This window comes from Corvus cornix, chromosome 9 (assembly GCF_000738735.6).
Source record: "Corvus cornix cornix isolate S_Up_H32 chromosome 9, ASM73873v5, whole genome shotgun sequence".
Lineage (NCBI taxonomy): Eukaryota > Metazoa > Chordata > Aves > Passeriformes > Corvidae > Corvus > Corvus cornix.
In genome coordinates this window covers 13150278-13176981 of record NC_046339.1, presented here as the reverse complement: position 1 = coordinate 13176981, position 26704 = coordinate 13150278, and the positions used below count along the sequence as shown (strand labels likewise).

Here is a 26704-nt window from a genome sequence, read left to right as displayed (position 1 = left end):
GCTGTAATAATCTGAAATATGGCAAAATATAGGCTCAATAACTTTTTCCCATCAATGAAACTGTAGGGTCAAGAGGTTGTTCGCCTTTGTGGGACCCAAAGCTATACACACATTATAGTGTGGTACTTTGACAGTAGCAGTGGTTGGATATTGCTTCCTCAGAACTCCTACTGAACCTGGAAGAAGTTCTGTTTCCTAATACCTAATTTCCTGTTTGGAACCTCTAATACATGAAAGGATAAGAGAAAAACCTATGCCATCCTTTGAATTTGAACTTAAAACATATTTCTAAACATTACCAATATTAACATTGCCTAAAGTACTAGTGACTTACTTTACATCTGTTGTGTGGTTTGAAGCTGTTGCTAAAAACACGTGGATATGCCAAAGTAACACCAGTGAAAGGAGTACTTAAACTTGTGGGGCAAATTCAGCTTTTTTATCAGAATTTCCACTGCTTTCTGAGACCAATTTATACATATTCATATTGGGGTATGTGAAAACAATATTTGCAATTCAGTTTCCTCTTTACTTCAAAATGCCACACAATTTGTAGATCTCTCCTGCTCTAATACTAATTCCAGTACAAGAAAGTATTAAGAAACTGATCCCTCACCCCATCCATAGCCAGTTCTGTATAAATTTATTATCCTTACAAATTGCAAGGCAGCTTTTTCCAGAAGCCAGCATAAGGAGGTACACATTAAAAGATAATAAAAAATAAAATAATAATAATAAAAAAAATCAATGGTTTCTACCAAGAGCTGGTGTAGAGCATCTTTGTATTTACTATACAACTTATATTTGTGCTGAGGGCCCCAAAGGTGCAGCAAACACAGTTGAAAAAGTGATTTCAGAATCTGTTTCATAAAATCAGTACTGCCTGAGGAGTGTTATTCTTTTCTGACTGTGAAATGGTCAGGTACTGGTGACCAGGGGAAGGCTGAGTTATAGAAAACCTTTCACCTCTGGGTTACAGATTCAAATCTGGACATGTTCTTGGTGATTGGAAGTCATTACTATGTGATGTTTTTCTGGTGACTTACGTGGAACATATTGGTGGGCTGCTCCAGATCCAGTGGGCAGATGTTCACATCACAAAAGACACCACCTCAGTTTGGTCTCTTGGCAACTGTACCAGAGAAACCAAGGAATAAATGGGCACAACCCTCCTCTCTCCCAGCCCTTACTTTCATTAAACTGGCAGGCTATTACAGAGGAACCTGCACTTGGAAACTGCAAGAATAGAGAAGACACAACAATTTTACTCACCACTGAGTTAAAAAATTACAATATAAGCAGTTTGCCATGCCAGTTTCAGGTTGTTCTTTAGAAGGCACAGTTTGAAGCCAGACCATCCTGGGGGGGGGGTGAGAAGAGGCGTGCAGCCTCCCAGATTACTTTCCTGTACAGAGGAAAAGTGCTTGCAGTACTTCTGTAAATGCAAGCAGCCAGCTCTGAAGGCCCCTAGCTAAGGATGAAGTCCATGGCTCTTCTCCCATCGCTAACTCATCCCTGGGGTGCCTCCTCTGCTTTGCAGAGTGCAGAACAAGCAGGGCACAAGAATGGAGAGGTTCACTGCAGTGCATCTGCATCGATGTAATAGGATGGGATAACAGGTATAGCTCCAGAAACCTCTTGGTTTCTCCATAACCAGCTAAACTTAGCCTACATTACACACACAATCTGTGCAAACTGAATGCATTACATATGTTCATATACATATGTTTGTATGTATATATGTGGTATCTCATTGGCTGACAATAATTTGGCTATTTTATAAAACTTGAAACTAAGTTCTTGTATTTTTAAAAGAGTTTATTAATTAATGTATCAGCCAACCACTAGCTCATGGAAAGCCTATCAATTTTTGATACTCAGCTTTAACTTGCCAAGTTCTAATAATCATTAGACTTTAAGGAAAAGAAAATAATTGTAGCCAGATTTTGAAAAACATCGAATTGTTCTTTGACTACAGTTAAAGGATATGGAAAGCTGGAAGACTGATTTTCTGGGGCTTGTTTTTCTGGGTGTATTGAAATTCAGTATCGTGCAATCACAACTGTAATTCTTTAAACAGACAATAACTTACAGGCCAGATTTTAAATTAGCTGTGGCTAATTACATCAGTACATTAAAAGTTGGCTTTAAATCACATCAGTATCAAATTTTATTCTACCTAAGAGCAAGAAATTCAAGACAGTTGCTCAAGCAGCCTTAAGTTTATTACACAACTTTTTTTCCTACTGCAACATTACCAATTTGGATCGCAATTCATGTTAAAATGTAGTTGAACACTTCTGAGCCACTTTCTCAACTGATGTAATGCACAAAGTTCAAATGGCAGATTTAGCTCTGAAAAATAGTTATATAGTTATATATTGCTATCTGATTTACACAAAATCCAGCTATTGGAGCTAATAGATGTGCCATTCAGCTAAGGATCTTCTTCAGAATCATTATGTTTTTTAAAAGTGTCAGGAGCATGACAGAAGACCCTATATTTAATTCATTTATTTCTTCGTCCATTTCAATGAACATCTGATTTTATCCTTTTGTGCACAAAAATAAATCTCCACTGAGATTTTATAGCACTTATTGATTTAGATGGATTTGCTATACTATTTAATTTTGATTTGCCAGGGAAAGCGTGTTTTTAGCAGTCACCTGTCTATTATTCGCTTAGCTAGGTGCCTGTATGAGATGTGCACTTTTAAAAATCCCTTTGAGGAGACTTAATTTTCCCCTGCACATGCACTGGTTGACTGTTCTTCACTGTCCTGACAATAAACCAAGAATCCCTGTACTCATTTCATTATAAACATTTTATAAACGTCCCATAAAGATTGCTTCTGAACAACAGTCAGGGCTAGATATGAGCTGCTTTTCCTTGCGATGAAAGGCCAGTGTCTGATCAAATGAGCCATCCAGGCCCTAAAATGGCTTTAAAAAAAATAGTTTTAATCTCTTCATTGTCTGACTTCACGGCATGGTAGTGCTGCCCTTAAATAAAACTTACATAAAAATGGTTAGTACAGCTGGTCAGAAAATGTGCTTGAAGTTTAGAATCACATATCATTGTTTATACAGATGACTATTTGGGATAGACTTCAATAGAATCTGACTTTACTAGCAAAGGAGAAGGCTTTGGCAATAGCATAGGGTGATCAGCAACAGCAACTCATATTTTCCAACTGAGATCAATGTGGACTTTAATCCATTAATGCAGACCTAAATATCACCAGACAGATATGAATAGATGACAGTGAAAATGTGAGAAAGAAAAGTCTGGAGTAGTCAGATTTAAGAGAGTTGTTTCATATTCCAATTCATTTTAGTACTCTACAGGAAAGCAGCCTGTTTCTAGATTTTTAATTAACATACCTAGATGTGAACTGAAAACACTTCTTTTCTGCTAACACTGATGCTTTTTTGTTCACCCATTTTGAGTCTGTGTTACAGAATTGGATTTTTACAAAATCCTTGGAAACATGTTAGCAATACATTTTTTTGAAATGTCAAGGAACGGACTTGTTTGGAATGGAAAGCTGCCGACAAACATGCCAAGCCACTCAGACACAAATTTAGATATTTAGATACTCATAGCAGGCTGGGGAAAGGGGAAAAGAAAACCCCAAAACTACAAAAACACCACCCAAATTGAAAAAGCTCACATCTCTGTGCTATTAAATTAAACTAAAAATAAAGATGATGGCAGTATCTGCAAGCAATTTGGGTGGTCACAAAACAATGTTGCCCTCTGGTTTGAAAACAGTGTTTAGTGTTTTCACTGTTCTTACTTGTCACAATAAATTTGGATAGGGTTCTTATTTACTGAATTGACTGAAGCTTTTCATTCTTTAAATTTCTAATGTGTTATGTCACATCTTATTGTATTTCATGGTATCACTTTGCATTATTTTGCATCGTCTCTGAAGTTGATGAAACACAACACAACAGCACATGACAAAAAGAAATAAGCTGTTGGTTACACAGACTATGTGTTATAACTCAATATTTGTCAGATGCAGCAGTCATTACAAATAATCTCAAACTTTCAATAGCTGTAACTCCCTAGTCAGTGAGAAACCTGTTCAATTTACTAGTTTATCATAAAGGAAGGATCCTTTCCTGGGAATCACAGGATTGTCAGTATTTACTCAGTATCAGAGTGTGCTGCTGCTGCTTCTTAATCCCTGCATTGCTAATTTGTAATATTAGAATGAGATTTGAGATGTACTAGGGAGAGAATTTCTCAGGATGAAATAAGAGTATCCATTTGAGACAGCATTAATGGTGCAATGTGACTGTTTTGATTTTATACCAAGAATACAGTACAGAACCTTGGGACTATTTCCATTCATTATGACTGTATCATGTCACTCAACAGAGAGAGAACTGAGGGCTCCCTCCTCCCCCAGTTATTCTTGTTGATAGCAATGGCATAAAATTGAGGAATTATAACCTCACAATTGTGACCTGGTTAAAATAAGAAAATAGGTATATTCTGAGAAATGAACCAACTTGTTATAAAATATTAGATTCTGTAGTCCTGACAAAAGAAGATTACTATCAAAATTACAAGTATAATTCTTCTCTGAGAAGGAAATACATGAATATAAGAACCTAGTAACAGTAGTATTAAGTCATGTTAAAAATCGTTTGGTTGATGTATTGAGCTCTAAATTTGAAATGTACTTGAGGAACTTACAAAAATGTGTGCAAATATATTGAATGGGAACAAAAAGACAAAAATTAGAGACTGTCTTTCAGTGAAGTTCTTCTGAAGGTCTTTTTTTGAGTGGATGCGACTCAAGTGCTTACTTTCTGTACTACTATATTCTTATTTTAGATTTTTGCTGCGATACAATAATTTTTTTGTAAAGAAGCAGCAGCTTTATTTCTGCTTCATTCCATTGTTCTGGTCATTGCAAAACATGGGCTGTTGTTGCTGTTTGCCTCTCAGGAAAGAAGATAATAGATAGCTAAAGATATAATCTAATATTTGCGTTATATCAAGGAGGTTATGTTGTAAAATATATACCCACAAGTACAACCAAGAATGTTTCAGAAAATATAATCAGCCAAGGAAAGGACTGTAAGCAAGGCTGCCTGAAAAATAGGGCACAGGGCTGATCAGGAGTCATCAGGTTCAAGCATGTGCCAGGACATGAATCACATCACATAAGCCCAGCAAATAAATTTGTCTCACTCTGTGTTTTCTCCCACACTCCTTTCCTCCATTTCTTGTCCAAATGTATTCATAGCCACTTTAAGTCCATTTTTTTCATGTCAAAATTATTGTGTGAATTCAAGAGCTTTTGTTTCTCCCCGGTGTTTACCTCTTTGTATACTTAGAGATAGCAATTTTTACCCTTCCAAACTCTGTTTTGCTGGGCACAGCTTCTTTTCAGACAGGCCATCCTTTCCTCTGATCATCATAGTAGTCAGCATACCTTCACAGCTGTTAAAATACCGAGAACATTTGCACCTTAACCACAGGGATTTGGAATTTGAGGTGATGTCTAACAAGCACCTTGGTCACCGGCATAAATACTCTCCTTGCTTCATTAAAAATATTTTACTCAATATATCTCCAAACTGTATTTTCCTTGTCTGTGGTCTAAGTGCACTGCTAGTTCATAGTAATTCTGTGATTGACTGTTACAACCAGGTGGTTTTTCTTTCTGTCACTTCCCACTGATGAGCCTACAGTTCATAGAGGTTCTTTTCATTAGTCCTTAAGTGCATGACCTTGCAGCGCATGACCTTAAATTCCATCCCATTTCTTCTAACCCAGTCTTCAAGGTCGTTTAATTCTTCCTGTATAATATTCCAATCCTCCTCTGTATTCATGACATCTCCCAGTTTTGTATCATCAGCAAATTAATTAGTACACTCCTACTTTTTCTGCCTAGGCCATTAAGGAAAATATTAAATAAAATTAATCCCCAGACCAATCCTAAAGGAACTTTACTAGTAACTTTCCTCCAGGGAAAGAGAGAAATCCTTTCAACATAACTCACTCTTGTCTCTTGTTCAGTCACTTCTTTACTTATCTTACGGTCCTGATACTTGCTCTTATCTTTTTCAATTTAACTAATAATTCCCCATGTAGTAATGCATCAAATGCTTTACTGAAGAGCAAAAAGGTTGAATCTATTGCATTGGCTTTATCTCAACAATCAAGTTGTCATTAAAATAAAAGGCATGAGATAACAAGTTTATCTGAATGACTTCTAAAAAAAATAAATTCTTGTTTTACTTAATCTCATTTTCCCATTTTGATTTTTTTTTATTATCAAAATCTGAATTTAGATTTTGGGTCACACCTAGATTACATTTAATTTCTATTCAGTCCTCAGTGCACAGCGATTCTCTTGGTTATTTTTTCCTCATATGACTGAGAAAGCTTTTGCCATCTCTTTAATTTGGTTTGCACGGTCTGATTCTGCTAAGACGCACCTTTTATAGCTAAACTGTTCTTACCCTGCCTCCATTTCTTGTCAGGCTTCTATTATTTCTCATACACTGTCTGAAATTGTTATTTATCTGCTAAGGCATATGGTTGGTCTCATGCGTTAGTCCCCTTGGTTTGAGATGCATTCTTCTTTTCTTATCCAGATTCCAGAAATGAATGTCCTAGGACACTGCCATATCAAATATTAGGAGCCTGCTTTATCCTATTACTTGTTTGTGGTTCAGATCAGGATTTTGGCTGTAACCATTATATTACCTTAAGCTGTAACAATTTCTAAGTTGAACACTGCTCATGTGTATTCTGTGCATAAAGCAGAGCTATCTCTCTAAACACTGTCAATTGATGTCACTTGTCCTTGCAAAGAGAAACATATCTACCTGGACAGGGAAAAGCTCAGAACAATTCCAGATGGCAGGAAACATCTAGCAGGCGTGTCAGAGAAAAATGACTCCTCATAAAGTCTTCCTAGTGGCATTTGATTTGACATAAACCCTGTAGAGCTCACTCAGTGAGCCACATTACAAAGATGCTTCCTTCAGCACATTCTGGAATGTACCAGAATTGGGCATAGCTGCTTTATACAAGTATGAATAAGCTCTAGGTGCCTTTGCTTGGGAGTAAAAGGCTGCGAACCATCTATAAGAGGTGCAAGCCAAATAGAATCAACCACTAGTAGCTCTGGTCATTAAAATCCATGAAGATTTTGACCTTTGGAATTGTTTTTCCTGTGTTTCTGTTTCTTCCCATAGTAGTATTGTCCCTAATCTCTTAACTAACTCATGCATGTCTGAATTCAGCATGTGCACCTACCATTCTCCAGGATTTCCCTTACACTGCTGCTGTCCTGACTGGTTATGTAAAGTTACTGTAACTGCTCAAAGGCTGTTCTCTTCCAGCATCTAACTCAGTGATGATTTCAGGCTGTTTCTGTAGTCAGAACTGTCAGCATAAGGAGCATTATGAATGTTCTGTGACTCAGAGTTAATATAGCCAAATATGAGACAATAATTTTTTTTTTTTTTTTTGAAGGAACCTCCTGAAGGGTTCTTTTGTTTCTCTTAGCATATTCTGATTTTTAAAAATTTATCCTTGGCTTTCAATGGTATACATATTGGAGAAGATACCCTGCCTATTTACTCCACTTCTTATGCTATAGAGAAGCCAGTGCACTACAGGTCAAGGGGAGGGATCTCATAATAAAAGTACAGAATCAGTCATGCTGGTTAGACTAAATTTTCCATAGTTGCTCCTTGGGTCCAGCACTGGTCATTGGCTAGAGAAAAGCAGATTGTGGCATGCATAAAGCCTTATTTCCTCCTGCATTCTAAAAATGCAGGACTTGAAAAGTTTTTAAGCTTAGTGTTGGCTCCAGGTCATCTTTTTTAAGAACCACGGATGGACCAAAACTACATGATTTTGCCTTATTGTTTTTTTCAGTCCATCTATACTTTTAACCTCCATAGTTTTCTATAGAAATGAAGTCCACGACTGGCAGCATTTTCTCCATTTTAAACCTTAAAAGCTCATTTGCTCTGGGAGCCTTGCATCTCATACTGTGAGAAATAGTGTATGATGATTCCCTGTTCACATTCTGACATAATTCATGGTTTTTTCATAGTTTTCTGTCATATCTCTCTTCTGACATGGCTTTTGCAAGATGAAGAGTCCTAATGTACTCTAACTTGTATGAAAGCAGTTACATTCTTCCCATCTCCCTTGTAATCCTTTCCCAGCTCTCCTATATATTTTTAGAGATTCAAAGATCAATACTGAACACAGTGTTCAGTTTTATGCAGGATCATACCTATTTTTATTTTTTTTCTAATAATGCTTAACAATCAATTTTCAATTTTGGCCATTACTGATGTCTTCAGAGAATCATACACATTGCCTTCAAAACCTCTTACCTGAATATTTTGCAAGCCACTTTTACATAGGCCTAAGACTATTTTTCTCCCTAAGTTAGAATATATCAGTTTCCCAAACATAGACATGTAATGTCATATCCAAGGACTCGCTCTGTGTGTGGCTTCTGCCATCATCATACGGACATGTCCCCCCTCAGATGACTCTAGGTGTTTATTTTCAAGCAACTGGAACACATACTGAATGTCCTATACTATTTTATTCCCCATTTGGCTAGAAAATACTATTCCAAACCTTCACAGTCAGCTGTAGATCCATCAACCTTAAATAATTTTGTATCATTTGTAAACAGTGGCAGCTTCTGAATCATCCCCCTCCCTCAATAAATGTTATTTATGAATATAAGGAGTGCACAAATCCTCCATGCTTTCTGAGCAACCATTCATTGTTGTGAAAAAAATTATTTTATTTCTACCTGTTGTCTCCTATTTTTATTTGGTTATTAATCCAAGCTGTTTTCTCTTATTAGGTTAGGGTTAGGGATCCTTTATAAGGCCTTTAGGAAACCCAGATGTAGTATCTTGATCACACAAACTTATCTCACATTTTTCATTGAGCTACTACAAAATTATATCTGTTCTCACAGAAACTGTATTCATACTTAACTAACTTACCTGCTGTCAAAGTTAAAATTCAGCAATTTCCCTGCTGAATTCTGTCTGGAGATATATAATTTGATCCTTATAATTAGATCCTGTTTAGTTTCTCTTATTTGTTGCAAAATCTCTTCCATTGACTCTCCAGTCCAAAATAGCTTCTTATATTCATGTCCTGTGAGAGTAAACCTGGAAGAGTCTCCTGATAGCCAAGAGCTGAAGGCTGCTTCTAAAGTTTAATTTTTCTTTCCCGCTGTGACCTGACATTACTTAAATGCTCCATTTACACTTTCAACATTGAGCTCCAGGAACTCCTTTCAGGACTTTCAGCAGACTTTGCTGCACCCACTGTATTGATTCTGAAGATGAACAGATAATAAACCACATTTAATGCATCTACCCAAAACCACACTCAGGTCACAACCCATCAGACAGATCTTTCTTCTTTGCAAACCACTCCCAGCACACACATACTATTGGTACTAAATTTGCTTCAAGAAAAATGAAATCAAAACAGATCAGTGAATAACAAGGGAACATTTTTTTATGGATAGAGAAGCCTTAATATGAGACAGAAGTATATACTGATTTTGAGTATGTCACCAACCTTATTGTCTTTGATCTAACTCTGTAAATGATCTTTTTTCTTACACATGTAGCACTATCATTTGTATAGATACTCAGTGCCAGTGATCCACTGCCTGTATCACAAATTTAAAAAAACCCAAAAGACTGATGTACATATTTCTGCTCTTCAGAAGGATGCAAAATGCCTATTAATTATATATCAACCATGCATAGGCAACCACAGACATAGAGTTAAAAAGGAGTTTCATGATAGACATGCCACTTACTGAACTGAATGGATATTTAAATCCCAGTTGTCTGAAGAAGGGGGAATTGAATGTCTAGTCTCTGTCTGTAACATCTTATTGAAATGAACAATACTGTGCACTTACAGAAGGAAGAAGAAAATTGCTTGGACAGGTAATACAAATTTCAGACATATCAGTGATTGCTTTGCTTTGCCATTTCTGAAGTGTCAAGTTTTCAAATCAGTATTATTCACCTCTAATTAATATCAATACCCCGAACCCAAATCTTTCTGTAATTGCTTTTTCATGTGTATTTTCCATATGTTCTCACCCTAAGATAGTATGTAGGCTTGAGAGGCCTAAACCATTTATAGTTCAGCAAAGACCTTAAGCTGTGCTTTTCAAGTTTTATTAACAACAAGTTCCAGTTCCATACTGATTTCCCTGCTGTGCATACAAAAATGCCATGAGCATTTTTGGTGCATATTAACAAATGTCAACAGTACAAAACCAATCCTACATTTTGCAGATAATTAGACCATCTGAAATAATTTTGAAAAGATGGTTTCATTTGTGATCTGTGAGTAATTCACTTTCATGGACACATATTCCTTCTTAGAACTGGCTAGGGTAATTTACACATTACAAGGCTTCTAGAAATAGTTGGCCACTTATTCAGTGCTAATAAATTGAAAATGTGTGTGCATGATTTAACAGAAAAAGGAAGATGTGAATGTAATGCAGGTAATTGCTGAACTACAGTTGTACTTCTGACAGCTAAAGAATACATTAATAGAAATATCTGGAGAACACAAGTTATTTTGCATCATCTTTTAAAATGTTGACTTTTCTTCTAACTATTTGAAAACAATTATATGACTATTTTTGAGAAAATGCTTAGTGTCAAAACACTGGATTCCAGGCAAAGTGATTCTACAGGTTAAAGTGTGAATTTGCAGGTGGAGAGGAATTGCAGGACCACATTCTTCCTTCAGCATCCCAACTGGACATTAGAGGAAAAGCAAGTTTCCCGTTTAAAAAAAGAAGGAAAAAGTCTTTGTTCCAAAGTATTTATCTTTCAATGAAATACTGATTTATTTTAAAAACAATTTATGCTGTAGCTCCTTTCTGCCAGGCTTTTCATGTCACCTGCCACTGGCTAAATTGGTCTATCCCTTCCAATGTCTGACTTTACAAAATTAACCTTCCATATTTGGGTTCTGGTTACTGGAAATGGACCTCTGCAGATTTACAAAGATCTTCAATTTTGAAGAGGTGTCTACTTCCAAGGATAAACCTTTTCTTTATCAAGGTCCTTTTCCTACCTATGCCAGCACCAGGCATTTTGCAAGGTTTGTTACAAAGTCTATGGGGAATAAAAAAACCTGAGAGCTCTTAAAAGAGGTGGAGTTTTGTGAGATAAAAAAGAAATGTGGTTGAAGAATACAGGAGTGCTGTATGTCCTGGCATATTAGTGATGCAGCAACGTTTCCTCTTTTTTTCATAAGAATTTTTTCTTTGCTCTTAAAACACCTCTGTTTGGCTTTTTTTGAGGTTTTTTTTGGTTGGTTGGTTTTGGGGTTCTTTTTAACTGTTTGATGTTGGATTTCTTCCATCCCAATGAGATTTTAAACAGACATGTACGAAAAATAAAAACTCAGACTTAAAACTCTTAAGCAGGAAAACAAAAAGAAATTGAGCTGTGAAGGGCAAATGTCAATTTGCCCTTTTAATTGTAAATTTGTCAATTTAAAATTAAAGTAGTAAAATCTGTAATAGTGAAATCCGCTTGAAATGGTGCCACAGCACAGAAATTAAGTTGTAATTACTGAAAGGCTCAGCAAATACAAGAATTGCAGTTCTTATTAAAACAAGCAATGTTAGCCACAGTAAAGAGAAATAGGCAAAACAAAAAAAAAATAGCCACAGTGTATAGACATTCTCATCTCTACAGGTATTTTTTAGATATTCCTTTTAATATGAGCCCAGGATTCAGTGTCTTCTCAAACTATGGACATCAGGAGAAGCATCCATGAAGCTGGGTCATGTTACAAAGGCATGAAACAGGTGTAAAGAGACTTAGTAGATTATATATTCCCATTGAAAGGGAAATACTTACCAGAAAGAACATTTTTAATGGCTTTGTTTGCTGGCCAAACCCACTCTTGCTAAGATTTGTAAAACTAAAATTTTTTTTAGTAGTTAATTTTCATTTTTGAGGCACTAGTAGCTGAAACTATCTACAATTACTTGTAACTGAGCTGACAAAGTATTTCAAACACAGCTCAGCCTCTCCTGCCTTCCTTCTTAATTCAGACATTCTGGAAATGGTGTCACTCTTACCACTCCTCCTATTATTTCTGCTCCGCATCTCTGGTGGCTTCAGATCTTCCTGCCGCCCATCCAACATGGTCTTTTAATATCCCTCAACGACTCACACCAGCCACTGGCATCAGAATCAGCCCTCAGCAGCCCAGCACTACCTTGCAAAGTGAATGTCATTATTGCCATTGATCGCCAATGGAGCAGGGGATCTGTGTCAGCTGAAAAGGCGCTTAACTCTTCAGTATTGCCTCAGTTCACGGCGGTTCCTTTTCTATCTCCTGATATTTTATTACAGCAGAATCATTTTAATTGGCACATGCTGGTGGAAACAAAACTGTATCTGTTGAGGGCCAGATTCTAGCACTCCTGCTCAGGTGGTACAAGTCCCTTGTTCTGGAGTGTGTCCATTGAAATCAAGAAATCTGCCCAATTGTTAGAGGTTCAGAGGAACACATTGTTCTGATAGGTATTCACTTTTATTCCATAATGTGCTTTAAAAATACACACTGTACAAACCATTAAAAAAAACTCCTATTAAAGTAAGTTTTGCCATAATAGAGCAGGGAAGCAGCAGGAAGGGAACAAAGGGCTACCCAGCACGACACTTATGCTAGCAAACACCAATTCACACCTGTTAACTACTGTGAATAAAATCTTTGGAATCAGTTCCTCAAAAAAGTCAAAGAAAGAAAGAAAAACTGTTCACCATGAAAGAAAACGGGAACCTCAGGTGTGCTGCTGAAAGCTTACAGAGTCAGATCAGCATTTATAATCAGTGACTTCTGAGACTACCTGAAGGAATGGAAGGAGAGGACTTGGCAGGTATACAAAGTATACGCAAGCACAGAAGAATCCGTCCTCGTAATTTTGAAGTGAAATGGAGGATAACCCCACCAGGTCCCAGCAAAGACACAATGTTCTGAACTAAAAGTTCAGCCAGAGCTTTGGTCCTGGGAGATAATTATAAGGCTGCCTGACCTAACTGACCCAACTTAATGAAATGAGTATGTCTGAACTGAGGAGAAAAGAAAAAAAGGCAGTGAGTATCAAAATAAGGTTCCTGATCTGTCACTGCTATTCAGATTCTTACGAAAAGAGACGTGTCATTGTCAAAGGCTTTTCCATTAATAGATGTCAGCCTTGGAGGCTACACACAACCAAGCAGAGTACAGAAATTCTGATCTCATTTCTATCTCCACAAATATGGTGACAGTTGCCTGAAAACTGTTGCTAAGGTCTGAAGTGATTGAATTCAGGACATCTGCTTAAGATGGGCGTTTAATCATTAGTGTTGTCAATCTAAAATTCAATTACACATCCTTACCTTTATGAGGACTTGGGCAACATTTCATCGACATGAAAAATCAGGAAAAATCTGTCCTCTCATTATTAATAATAATATTTCATTATACGGAATAGAATGCTCTTGCAGAGAGACCTAAGATTACTGAAGAACCTATGGGCTTACATCTTACGTATTTAAAATTAGCTTTACATTAGCCCTGGTTCCAACGTAAGCTTAAACTAGAAAAATCCAGCTGTGTGGAAGTCTGGCTTGGTGAATCTTCTAGTGGCATGGCTGTCTTCCACTGCATACCACTGAGAATGAATGATATGGCTTGTGTATGCGCAACCCAGCAATTCTTGGCTCGCCCTGTAACCCAAGCCTCTTCATAGATGACACAGCATAAATCCTGAGGTTGTATCCCATTTTCCTTTATTTATACACACATGTAGTGTTAAGGGATGCTTCAGCAAGCAAGGTACAGTACTTAATGTGCAAATTCAGTTCAGCAGAACTCCAACTAAAGCACGTCTGTCTCAAGGGCTTTTCTCTTAAAGAGTGATCCTAAGTCCTCCACAGAAGGAAACTTGCTGAACTACATTTTTCTGAACTTTAAAGAAAAAATGTCCTGATTCTAAACTGAATGAGGGAGTAAATGAATGAGCAACTTCACTGAAAGCAGGAGTGGCCCTGGTCTATTCTAGGAGAGCTGTAGAGAATCCAGACAACGAAGTCATGACAAGAAAATGTTCCCACTTTTTTTTGACTCTTTTATTGTAAGAACATTACCCATCTCAGTGGCTTTATTCTCAGCAGCAAACCTTCGACTGGTCTTTGAGGACTCTTAAATAACCTCCAGTATGGATGTAAAAAGGAAGCAAACCAGAACAATCAAACCTAAGGTTTACTTTTTACCATATTTCTAAGCTACCTTTTTGATTCTCAGGCTCCTGCCTTCAGCCTTTCCCAAGTCAGTTCCATTCCCATCTTTTTCTCTCTGGATGATTCCTTCACAGCAGGCAGAGAGGCACCACTTCCAGGCAATTCCTGCTGTGCATCAGTTGTTCCACTGTAGTCTTTTTCTTGAGGCTCCTTTGCATGGATCAGTCTCCCCAGCTACTTTGGCCTCAATTTCCATGCTTCTGTGTCTTTTAATGGTTGGCTGCAGTGAAATCTCATTTGGCTGGAAGCTGACTTGCTTCCTATTCTGAATAATAGATTTAGTCCTGGGATGTGACTGAGGTTTGTGTTTTAAAAGTCTTTCCTTTCTTTCCTGAGGATTAATGAACCTTTTCAAGTCGCCTTATGTGGTATAACATCACAAAGTGCTTTGTTTTGTCAAAAAATATCCAAAATATTTAGTATTTAGCTCTTAAATGTCTCCTGTTTTCCTTGTTCTTTGAAACTATGACCATTTGGAAAATTATGGTGTTCCCATTGCGGCATAGCAGACCCCTGATGGAGAGACTCATGTAATCTTACAGACTTGGGCCCAGCCTTATGTTCAAATTGGAAACTCATGGCCCCAACAAATAAATAAAAATTGCTGTGGAAAACTCCTGGTCATTTTAGAACTTCTCTGTCACTACACATATCTGTAGATGACTTAGAGAACTGCAGATGAGTAAAGAAATGAAGTTCAGAGGAGACTTACCAGGCTCACAGCTGTTTTGTACTGGATATCCTAGACTAGAAGATTTGTCATGGATTAGTTCCAAGTCAGTTCCTTCAAGACTACGTAATTTTTAATCTCTGCCTCATCCAGCTCCTCATCCCCCCTGGCTATATCCACATGCTTTTCTCTTGTTCAGACCTTTGCTGGGGGAGAAATAAAGTTACACTTGAAGGTTCTTGGAAGAAAATCTGGGATAATGTGGGACAGTAGAGAAGTCTGAATGGGGCCAAAAGAATTATTAGTCATTCATTTTTGACTTGACCATGCAGCAGAGGAGGGTATCCAGTACTGGTGGTGGAAACTGGATGGAGTTTTCCTACGTACTACTTGGATGTAGTGCACAGATTTGTTTCCCTAAGACAAGGGTCCAGCTCAACACGTTCATGGTGCTGCTGCAAGACAGAATTGCACTGTTGTCTTTGTGTGGCATTTAAGCAAAACCTTATAAAATGAAGGCCTTGTTGCCTTTGTAAAATCATGGCTCAGGCCTGTTACTTTGGCTAGAGAAGGACTGTGAGAAAAGTCCGTGAGAAGAAAAACAATTAGTTTTTACCCATGAGAATGTAGTATCAACAGAAGCAAGAAAGTTAAACAGTAGAAGGAGAAAACAGCAACATATCTGCACCTGTTATTTTTCTGAGTGTTTAAATGCTTATGCCACAGGTAGCCAATGGTAGTATGTTGTCGTTAGTAACAGCCAATGAGTCTATTGTAGTAGTTTAGCAGCCAATGAATATGTAACGTGAATGATAACATACAAAAGGTGTATAAAAGAGGCTGCTTTGTTTAATAAACGGTGTTTTTGGCCCTTGAAAGAGGCACTGTCCATGGGTGTCATGACCGCCACAACAGCGACATCTTTGACCTTAAGGTAATCAGGATTTTGAGGTAAGATCTAGCAACATCACCTTCTTTCATTTGCCAGGCCCCAATTCCTCCTAATATCCATGGAGAACATTTTTGTCTTACCCAACTCCCTTTACATGACTCTGCTTAAACATATAAGGGCAGAATCATACAATGTTTCTAGGCAGGCTGCTTTTTCTTTGGTCTTCACAACACTTCTTTTACAGGTGTTAACATTTTTTGTCAGGAAATATAAAAAACCCAGGTACTAAATTGTATAAAATAAATGAATTGGAACAACTAAGATAAAGTTATTTAAGAATAAAAAAAAGATCTCCAAGAACAATTTCAAAAATATTTCTTTTCTAAATATCTGAGAAAAATGCCGGTATTTCCTTTTTGTACTGGAAGATTCAAAAGACAAACATAACCATAGTAAACTTTGATAGTATACACAGTAAAGCTGAATATCCTGCTTCGTTGTCTCTATTAATGGTATCTTGTGATATTAATTTAAGAAAGAGAGAAAATTAACTTTACATATTTATTAGCAGATTACTCAAATGATTTATAATCTCAGAGGTCCCTGTAAGTACTGCTGAAAATTTTTCCATTCATTTCACTGGGCACAACAACATAAAATGACACAAAGTGCTTCTCTTATTTACTTATACTTCTCACCAGGTTATGCAATCTCTTCATTCTGCCACTAGCTATATCTCCTTTATTTTCGTCCTTAGGATTCTTCTACACAATTTCAATATGCTTGTCTGAGGGGAAAAAAAGGGAAAAAATATCTATATTCAGTTCAAATTTAAAAAATATCTTATGCTTACACCTCTTTCCTTTCACATTAAAGAATATTGGTTTTTGGAATTTTTTTTCAGTAAGGTCTCAAAAAGAAGACCTTCCAGGCTCAAGGACTAAAGACAAGACACCCTCACAGTGCAAAGATTCAGCTGAAAATTTTAATCAGGACTGGAAGTGGAGTTGGCAGATTGATTTAAATTAGGCAGGCCTGGCTCTATATTGGGAAGTCTATGCTTGCATATCCATTTTTTTTTACACCAGTGCTTCTTTTGGATTCTTAGATAAAAGAGAATAAAGTGGGCATTCTCCACTTGATGCAATTTCACTATACAGTGATTCCCATCAATGTATAATTAAAAGTGGATTTCCTTTTCCCTGAGATGGGGGAGGGTCTGCATAAACCTGGTTGATGTGAAGTGAACAAAGAGAACTTTCATGAGTTCTCCTGCAAACAGTCTATCAGTTACAATTCCTAGTGTTCACACTGCTGCACTGTTCAAAAGGAGCTCTAAAAAAAAAGTCAAGCAGGGGGTCCAAGAAGAATTCAACCCGCATGCCAACTAAGGGAAAGAAAGAGAAGGCAGGAAAAAAAACCTAGCTTTTGTTGTAAAAAGAACTAATGAAGCTGCTCTTAGAACTGTCCACGGTGACACAACAAGCCTGCGCACCCACACACATTGTGAGAATGCCAGTCACCCACGGTAATGAGAAAAGGAAACACTGTGGGCAAAGGAAATATATGAATACATTGCTTTTATGGTTTAACTGTAGGAAATCACAACGCTGGCCCACAATATCTTGTGCCAACTGCCGAAAGTGGTAAAGTAATACATAAGGTTGTCTACTTATATTTTTCTTACAGACAAGATGGACTAGTGGGGGGTAAAATCCCATTATCATTATAAATTGCTAATTAAATAATTATCAATTAGATGGGCAGACAGAACTCATTCCAATGAATTCCTTAGAGGGCTTTCAGTAAAGAAAAACAGTAATTTTGATTATTTTTTTTATCCATACTTCCTGCCTAGGGGCTCTAAATAGAGATGATATATGGTGTATCCCATGTTAGACTTTCACACAGTATATCTTGTGTTAGAGCTCAGGGACAAACACTGAACTTTGGTGCATATATAGATCTTTTTTCAGTTTTTCAGATAAATGGCCTTAATTTCATGATATTAATTAGATACCCAGGGTTATTTCCTAAGGAATAAAAAGAATACTTTCCAGGCTTTTACATGGCTTTGAGAAATCACTTTTTCCCAAGTAACTGATAATATTTTCTAATATGCCATTGCATTTTCTTTCCCCTTTTTTGCAGAATCCAGAGTTTTCTTTGAAATAAAATATTAAAATATGTAATACAACTATGTATACAGATGACAGGCAGGATTGAACATAGTGCAAGGAGTATCTTTAATGAACTTTGCTCTGTTCATTAACACCAAAACCAATGCAAAATTAAACCCTTTGCTTGCAGGTTTTAACTGTCAAGATCTCAGATCAGACCCTTGAGCAAAATCAAAGTTGTAGCAGTACTGAGCAACAGAAATGATCCTGTCCTATCCTGTACCCCTTACTCATGTAAATAATTTTTCTGAGAAGGGTCCCTCTGGCCCCTTTAAAAAACTTATTCAGCTATAATCAGTCATTACTCACATGTGCACAGAGTGGTTTCACCCACACTTTTCTTGTCCTAAATCAGTTTTGCAAGATAATTATAAGCTATAATGATTTGCAAGTGCTGTACAAGAAATCGTCAGTTGTCTGTGACAAGGAATATTTTCTAAGAATAGAAGTTTTGCAGACTGAACTGAAGAGTCACATTAATGTTTGGGACAGAGTTTTCATTGCCAGCAAACACCAACAAAAAGCGAGGAACGGAAATGGTAACATGAAAGATGGACTTTTAATTCCAAAGCCAGGAACATTTAAATATGAATGGGGGCTTGCTGCCGTCCTCTATCTTTTGCCAGGAAATATGAAGCTCTGGAAGTCCTTTTGTTGCCTTCTTTGTTAACTGTATGAGGCTGAAAGGAATTATATGGCTTGTTTCATTTTCAAACCCTGTCACAATGAGGGTCTCAAAAATGAATGCTGATAAATACGTGAAAATGCTGAAGAGTTCATAAAGGATAGAAAACTTTCTTTTTCATAATCATCTGTCATCAGATGACTTACCAGGGACAAACATAATGAAAAACAAACAGCAAGGAAAAATTTTTAAGGTTTAGAAAGGGGGACAGAGTTGTAGAATAAAATTAAAATATCATGATAGAAAGATAGACATTTGAGAACAAGATTGAGAGATATGTTTAGCAATATGCAATCTTTTGCCTTCCTATTTTGCTATTTTCCCTGTTAGTTTCTGGGAGATCATGGAATCCCAAGGTAAGTTATTCACAGTGATGTTCTCTAATGTGATTTACTTTGAGGAATACTTAATGGAGAAAGGTGCCTACCACATTTAGTTATTGAGTTTTTGTTCACGGTTCAGGATTGATCCACTTGAGTCTTTCAGCAGGGAGTAGTTTTCCAGTGAGGCACAGCGTGACTCCAAATCAATAAGGTTAATAGATGTGGTGGCCACACAGTCAGAGGTGATGTGCCTGGCATTTTCCATGCCAATGAAGAAAATTTCTGATGACGAGATGTCATTTTTGTGCCGGCAGTAATGTCACCCTGATTACCTAGAGCACATAGCCAGTTAGTAAGTTAGCAAGACTGTAAATGGCCCATTAATCTGAATTATCTTTACAGGAACTGCTTCAAAAAATTTTGCTTGCACCCAAATTACTGGTGCCTCTGTGATTCTTGAAATGCCAACAGCATACTTGCTATATAAAAACAATACTGCTGTGTAAAACTGACTAAATGGGAATTGCTAGCCTGGGACTTCACTCTATATTTCTAACTCTCCACAGCATACTATAAAACGTGCAATGGCAGCCTTAAAAAAAGAAAAGAAGTTGCATGTTGTTTTAAACAATAAACACATGTGCAAAGAGGAAAAAAATGCAATGCAAGATACTATTGGAAAAAAAGAAATAATGTAGATGACAAATCTGATGTAATGAGAATGTGATACGTTGGTGTTCCTGCAGTTCTAATTTTCTCTGACTTTTAAAATATGCAAACTCTTAACAGTGCCTCCCAGATCATTAATGGGTACACATTCCCAGATGGCCTGCATTGTGAACAAAGTGTTGGACCGGACTGGAAAGAGAAATCTGTTTAATATTCCAATATCTAAATGTCAGGAAGGTGTAATTCAGAGTGCCACTGAAAGATGAGCTGAACAGAATACAATTTATGGTGACTTTAGTTAACAAATGGCATTAAGGGAAGAATTTCCATAATTAAATCATTAACTAATATGAAATATTGATTTCCTCTCTGATGTTGCTGTATTATCACTTGTCAGACTTGCAGATAAGCGAAGAGCACTCAGTGCAGTCCCGACCAGGAACAACAATAATTTGCATTATGATAACACTGTCGAGCACTATCAAGCACAGAAAACAGAGCAAGGTGCCATGTGTGCCAAGCCATCCTTGCCCCAAAGAACTCATAGATAAGGCTTTGATGCAAAATAATAGGATGGTTGTAAGGGATGTCTGTGCAGACAGACTAGATAAAATGATGATCTTTACTAGGAAGCTGCTCCCACAGTGGCTTCCTCATGCTCTCTACTGCGTGGTAACTGATTCAGAGCTTCTCCTGGCCATCTCTTCAAGGCTTCTAGACAACTGCTTATCTGAAGAGATAAATTCTATTGCAGTTAATATCAAGAACTTCCATTTTCTAACCATGAAATTTCAGGGTTTTTTTGGCTGCTCTTTATATATTCCTGTTGCCCAAGGGAAGTTGAGTACGTACTGTAGAAGCAGTGCAGCACATTAAATAACGATTTTACTTATATTCCAGTATGCTCATTAAACATGTTAAATAGTGGAACATATTAAGTTAACTTGAAAATGCAGAAGGACTAGAAGAGGCAAGATTAAAAAAAATTTACACTGAAAAGATCCTCCTTAATTGAGTTGTAATCAGTTAGTATTGATCATTAGTCCTTTTATCAGCATGATGAAGATAATGATGATAATGATGACGATGATGCAATGTGCAGCACTTGGATCATAAAGAGAGCATGGAAAATTGTTTAAATATTTGATGATAATTCTTTCTTGAAGGTGATACAGACTGCACAACCTTGTCTATTACTCTCGAATTCATGACAAAGCTTGAAAAGAAGTTGAATAAGCAATTTTTTAAAATATACTTTCCTTGACCTCGTTTTAAAGAAATGGTCCACTCTGTTCTAAAATGGAAAGAGGCTATATTTTTGAGAAATGCTTTCAAAAAAAAAATTATTTTCTACCTCAGTCTTTCAGCAGGAAAGCAGTTCTTTTGCCAGTCAAACATTCAAAAATCATGTCTCATTTGAATAAATTAACATATTTTGTGGCAAAAATTAATTCTAAGGAAGGAACAATAAATACGAAAGCAATTTAAATTGTGTATTTTACAGGGGAGGGGGGGAAAAAAGAAAACCCAACATTGTCATGCATATGACAGCTCAGCTAATTTGATGGGCTTTGATGTTAATTTAGGGTTTACTTTAATTTCAAAACATATTTTTTCACTTAATAAGGGAAACAAAAGAAACTTTCAACCAGTTTGTTATCTGGGAATGTTTTGGCTTCTCAAATGTGAGAACATGATTGTTTTTATTTCCAGGAGGAGATAATAACACTGAAGCAATAAAAAAGAGTCAAGGCAGCTTGCACAGCACAGGAAGTTCACAGCCAGAGACTTAATTTCCCACACAATGTACTGTGCAATGGGCCCATTAACATAGATGAATAGGCTCTTTAAAGGTTTTTTTTTTCCAGATATGCAGCTGCCGCTGAATGGTGCTATGTTAATAAGGTACTCACTTGCCTATTCTTCAGGTACTCTGGCATTCTCTACCTAGGTAATCTCCATATAGGAAAAGCTATTAGGGGTTGTATCTCCTACCACACCTTCAATTATTTTAACACCTGCACTGATAATCCAGGCAAGGTAAACTGGTAGGGGGCCAAGGGTCTAAGTCCATCCTCTTCTCCCCCCAGAAGTCACATCTCACGGGGAGGGGCTGAAGGAGAGGGGGGAACGAAAAAAAGTAAAGTCACTTTTATTACACATCAGTGGGAACATTCTGAAAAAGCTTTCATGCCTAGGAAATTGTTATTTCTTCAAACAACTGACAGCCTGCAGAGGAAACTCTAATGGAAATCCAGCTCATGCATTGTTATGCATGGCCCTCATGTAGATACATGGGGGTGGATTAAGTTAGCTTCCAAAGGGTCTATTGTGTGCAGCATTAATTTGCAGTGCTCTTGATATTTGAGTTTGACGGTTTTACAACCTTTGTGTTTACTTAGATGCACTATATCCTACGTTTGTTTATTTCCTTCCACAATCTCTTATTACCCAGTAAATGTTACATTTATCCTTATTAACTTTCAATATGTTGCTGCAAGTTACAGAGAAGGAAATAATTACAACCTCCTTCATATGTATTAGTTTTAGAGAAGAGTTTTGGCTTTATTTTTTTTTCTTCCTGGTCAGTTCTGACTTTTCCATCTGTTAAAACAGTGGCCTTCTTTATTAAGACAGTGGAGTAATAGCATAAAAATTGTGTCATTTATTATTATTATATGAATATTAGCCTATAACAAAATATATTTCCCTTATAATATATGTTAAATAAATAAATAAACAGGAAAACCAACCAATAGTCTTCAAAGAGAATCTGACACTGGTGCAATTGCTTCTTACTACACAGAGATATAAGAAGAAAAAATTCCCATACCACTCTCCATTATCACAACCTTTCCATTGTTTTCTCAGCATCCATTATAAATTTGTTGCTATAACCTATTGGTCTTCTTCTCCCAATATTAAGAGGCAAAATACAAACAAGACTTTTCCCCTGCTACTTTAGCTTGTTTCCTTATTTTTCTGTAAAGATTAATATACAATGCAGACAGGCACTTTTGTAAGTTCAACTTTTCAGTGAGGTTTATATTCAGAAGTTCCTAATGTATTTTTATTTGAACATGTCAGGATATCTAGGAGTGTTAGTTTTTCAACACTGAACTAAGAACTCAAAGTAACTTGTACATTCAAAGGAAGCTATGATCCTAATCTGAACTAAAGGTCTCAATTGAATAAAAATAGCTTATGCTCGAGTAACTCAAGTTATGTGTGGCTGCTTCCCCTCCCCCTTTATATGGAAGTCAGTCAGTTAGGCATTTTTTGTATTTTAGTGACACAAAAGGGTTTCTTGTGGAAAGAAATAAATGCCTGACTTACAGTAATTAGGGTCTGAGTAGTATCAGGGGCACAGTTTACTCAGAAAAAAACCCTGACACTGAGGGAAGACCTCTTAAAACTGCAGAAAGTTTTGAATTCAGGTTTTGATGCTACATAATGGATAAGAGAAAAGAAATTATCTTCTTTAGGGCTCAGTCATTCACTCATTAGGGCACAACAGCAAAACCAGCTGCCTCTGGACCTGCCTGCTTGTTAGGATGGGGGCAATTATTTGTAACCTGTCCCAGACTGAGCAAGAACTGCAAAACAAATGAGAGAAAGACAGCGAACACAGATGTTGGAGAAGTGGAGATCTTAATCCAACTTTTTGGGCTCAGGATCTTTTCTAATGTCCTAGGTAATTGTAAGAGCAGGGATAGAAGGAATTGCATTTCACAGATCTGTTTGAAGTGCTGTAGTAATACTGGCATTGTATAAAACAATAGCACAGCTTCCTCTAGAATGTGATAAAAAGTATGTGAAACAATGGCTGGTCCAGAGAATATAGATCCAGTGCTTCTTTTCTCCTTGTTTTAATAACACAAGGACAAGAAGTGATAATAGAGAGATGCAAATTCAAAACCAATAAAAAGGGAACCCTTTTTTTCCTCACTTTGGATATTTAGGCTGTCAGTATGCAATATCACATTATTTCACCAAATTCAGGTTAAATCCAACAGAATAGACAGAAATCTGATGCTTGTGATGCCTTTTCCTGATCTTAAAATCAAGAGTCATACACGGTTAGAAGGGGAAAAGGGATTTTACCTTGGTATTTATTTTAAGGATCCTTAGGTGCACACGTCCAGGTCATATGCATTGAGATGCACCCCGCTGAGTCTATCTCTGTCTCTGTCTCCCCAACATTGGGTATAACATTATAGATTTTACTAATTAGCAGATCTATCAAAGATTCCCCAATGAGAGGCTCAAGTGAGCCCCCCTCCCCAGGGAACCTTCCCCTGGATGGTTCTATCTTGGTTTACAGAATATGTTCTGGAGAGGACCTTGGGGTCTGGGGCACACTGATCCCTAGCTACAAAGCTTCTAAAATGTTTAGTCTCTTAACTTGACAAACAAGTCCAAGAATGTAGGCAAAAAGCACTAGGAATACAGAAGTTGTAAAAAGGTATAACAGGGGTATAAAAGAAAAGGCAAAAATCTTCATGGCATCATTTGTATGCTACAAGGATCTCCATCATTACAAGAGTTTGAATTACCGGAACATAAGGGACCTGGGTCTAAAGCAGTGTAGTCCTCATTTGCTATCACAAAATTCTGTGTCTTCAACTGAATATTTAGACCCTGGCTCCTGCCAGGGATATGGTGCTGCAATATATAGACTACTTCCTTGATACAATAAAACAATTCTCACCTTGGGTTGGATTCAGAGATTTTTTTAAAATGCAACTACAAGAACTAGAAAGCAGAAAGTATTTGTGGTTTTCTTTTTTTTCCCCTTTTCCTTTGGTTGTTTGTGTGTGGTGTGTCTTTGTGTCGATTTTTTTTTTTTTTATTTTAAGATAGATAACCCCAAAGTTTTTCAGAGTGAAGAACTGAGTAAATATCATACAGCCTATTTTGCTCTTATGAAAGCTGGTAAAGGCCTTGTGGTCAGGTACACTTCTCCAGCAGAGCTGTTTATTTAGTATATGAGGTATGAGCACACTTACTGCATGTTAATTCATTGTAGTTTTGTACGTCCTCCACCTATTCCATGAGAGGAGTCATATACAAAGAATGCATCATACTCCTTCATTTTTTACCTGTGCCTTCTTTAAGCAATCATTCCAAGGAACATGAGCCCCGAAATTTGGTAATGAATGCTCACTGTACTAAGGAAGGGTCTGATTAGCCTTTGGTTTTGGAGTGCTCACAGTACTTTGACTTGGTCTCCACCAAGCCTTTGACAAGCCAGGGAAGGAAATCTGCTCCAGTGCTCACAGTAACTCAGATATTCACAGCCCTCAGTGCATCATGGAGAGGTGCAGGACAGACCAGAGCAATGCTTTCTCATTACTGGAACCTTCCAAGTAGGTATGGAACTGTCTGCATCTCTACTTTCCCATCTCTTTAGAGCCAATCAGGAGTAAGCAAAATGAAAAGCTTTTACCGTTTTTTGCACCTTTTAAACACAAGAAGCAATCTATCTCATAATCTCCTTCTGACTCATACAATATTGAATATCGAATGAATATCTGGAGTTACCTGTGGTAGTGAGGAGATGAAAGCCAACAGTTTCCTGTTCAGGAAATGAGCAGGTACCAGGGTCTCTGAACATGATCAGTTGACCTGGGGAAACCAGGTGTGGTTAAAGGAACTATACTGTATGGTGGAAGAAGATGAAGATAAATTAAGCTACACAATTTGTACATCTGAGATAGTAAAAGACACTCTTCTCAAAGCATAAAAACAATCAGAAAAGAGTCAGTCAAGTGGAAGAAAAAGTTTAATGAGAAGCATTGTAAGGAAAAAGTAAACATGAAGAAAAGGAAACAGAGAAAATCAGATCTCAAAGTAGTGGAAACAATTGGAGAATAGTAAATACCTGTGCAAAGTAAAGCACAGATTGTGGGAAAATGGTGCATGGGTGACAATGAAAAGCCAATGGAGGGCAATAAAAGGATGCCTGCCTCATTTGGATAATGATATTACTCTGTCAAAAAAAAAAAGAAAAAAACCCAAACTAATTTCTTTAGACTTATATGAACTATAAAAACCATGTAATTTTCTCTCTGATTACTACCTTATGTTTTCATATACCCATTGCTCAGGGTCCTGAGCACCTTGTTAACCAGGAGACATCACCACGGAAGGCTATCAGACATGGACTTGCTGAGCACAAGCTTCTACTGGGTGCATATTCTGCAGTCATAACATCTTGCAGACTGGGGTTCCTTGAGATTCCACCCAAAAAAACCCAAAGGAAAATGACAACAATAACAGCCAAGCAAGGGGAATGCTGGAAAAGACTGTCTGCAAGGACACCAACCAAGGCTGCCTCAGTTCTGCTTTGGGGTCTGCATATTACAATACACCCACAGAAAGGACCAGACTCTCTTCCCTTTTCTTTTCCCTGTATGCCTGGCATGAACACCTCTAGGCTTAACTTTGGTCCTGCCTTCTCCAAGCTTTAGAACAGCATGCTCTGAAGCACAACTTATTATTAGATGGGAAAGAGATGGGACCAGCTTCCCTAATTATTTTTAATGGCCTTTCCCTGCACCCCTCCATGAGGGGTGGGCTGTCACGAGGCTCATGTTATATAGCATGGGACTGATAAACCACTCCTATTTTAGATTCTTTATTGTTTGTTTAATGGAAAGCTGTCAAGCTGTCTTTTTAGATAATATTGAAGCTAATTAACTATCAAACTACACACATTTTTAAAATTTTTAAATAGAAAGTGTTTTCTGGTGTTTTACAGGGCAAAAATGCATCTCAGACTTGGAGCACTAGCAGTTTTCGGGATGTATTCTGATAGGAAAACTCAGTAAGTCACTGCTAATTTTTGCACCCCAAAAATTTGGTGTCTGTAAGTGCAAAATGGGCCTGTGTTTCTTTCCAGTCAGGACTGCC

The 26704-nt window shown here is 37.2% G+C and overlaps 1 long non-coding RNA gene across 3 annotated transcripts in view; it reads right to left on the bottom strand.

Moving 5' to 3' along the window:
- The window catches only part of LOC120410482, an 82827-nt gene that overhangs the window by 46976 nt on the left and 9147 nt on the right, over positions 1-26704 (bottom strand). For all 3 annotated transcript variants that reach the window (XR_005602682.1, XR_005602681.1, XR_005602683.1), the window contains one exon: positions 25334-25417. This is a non-coding gene — a long non-coding RNA (uncharacterized LOC120410482). The remainder of the gene's footprint in view (positions 1-25333; positions 25418-26704) is intronic.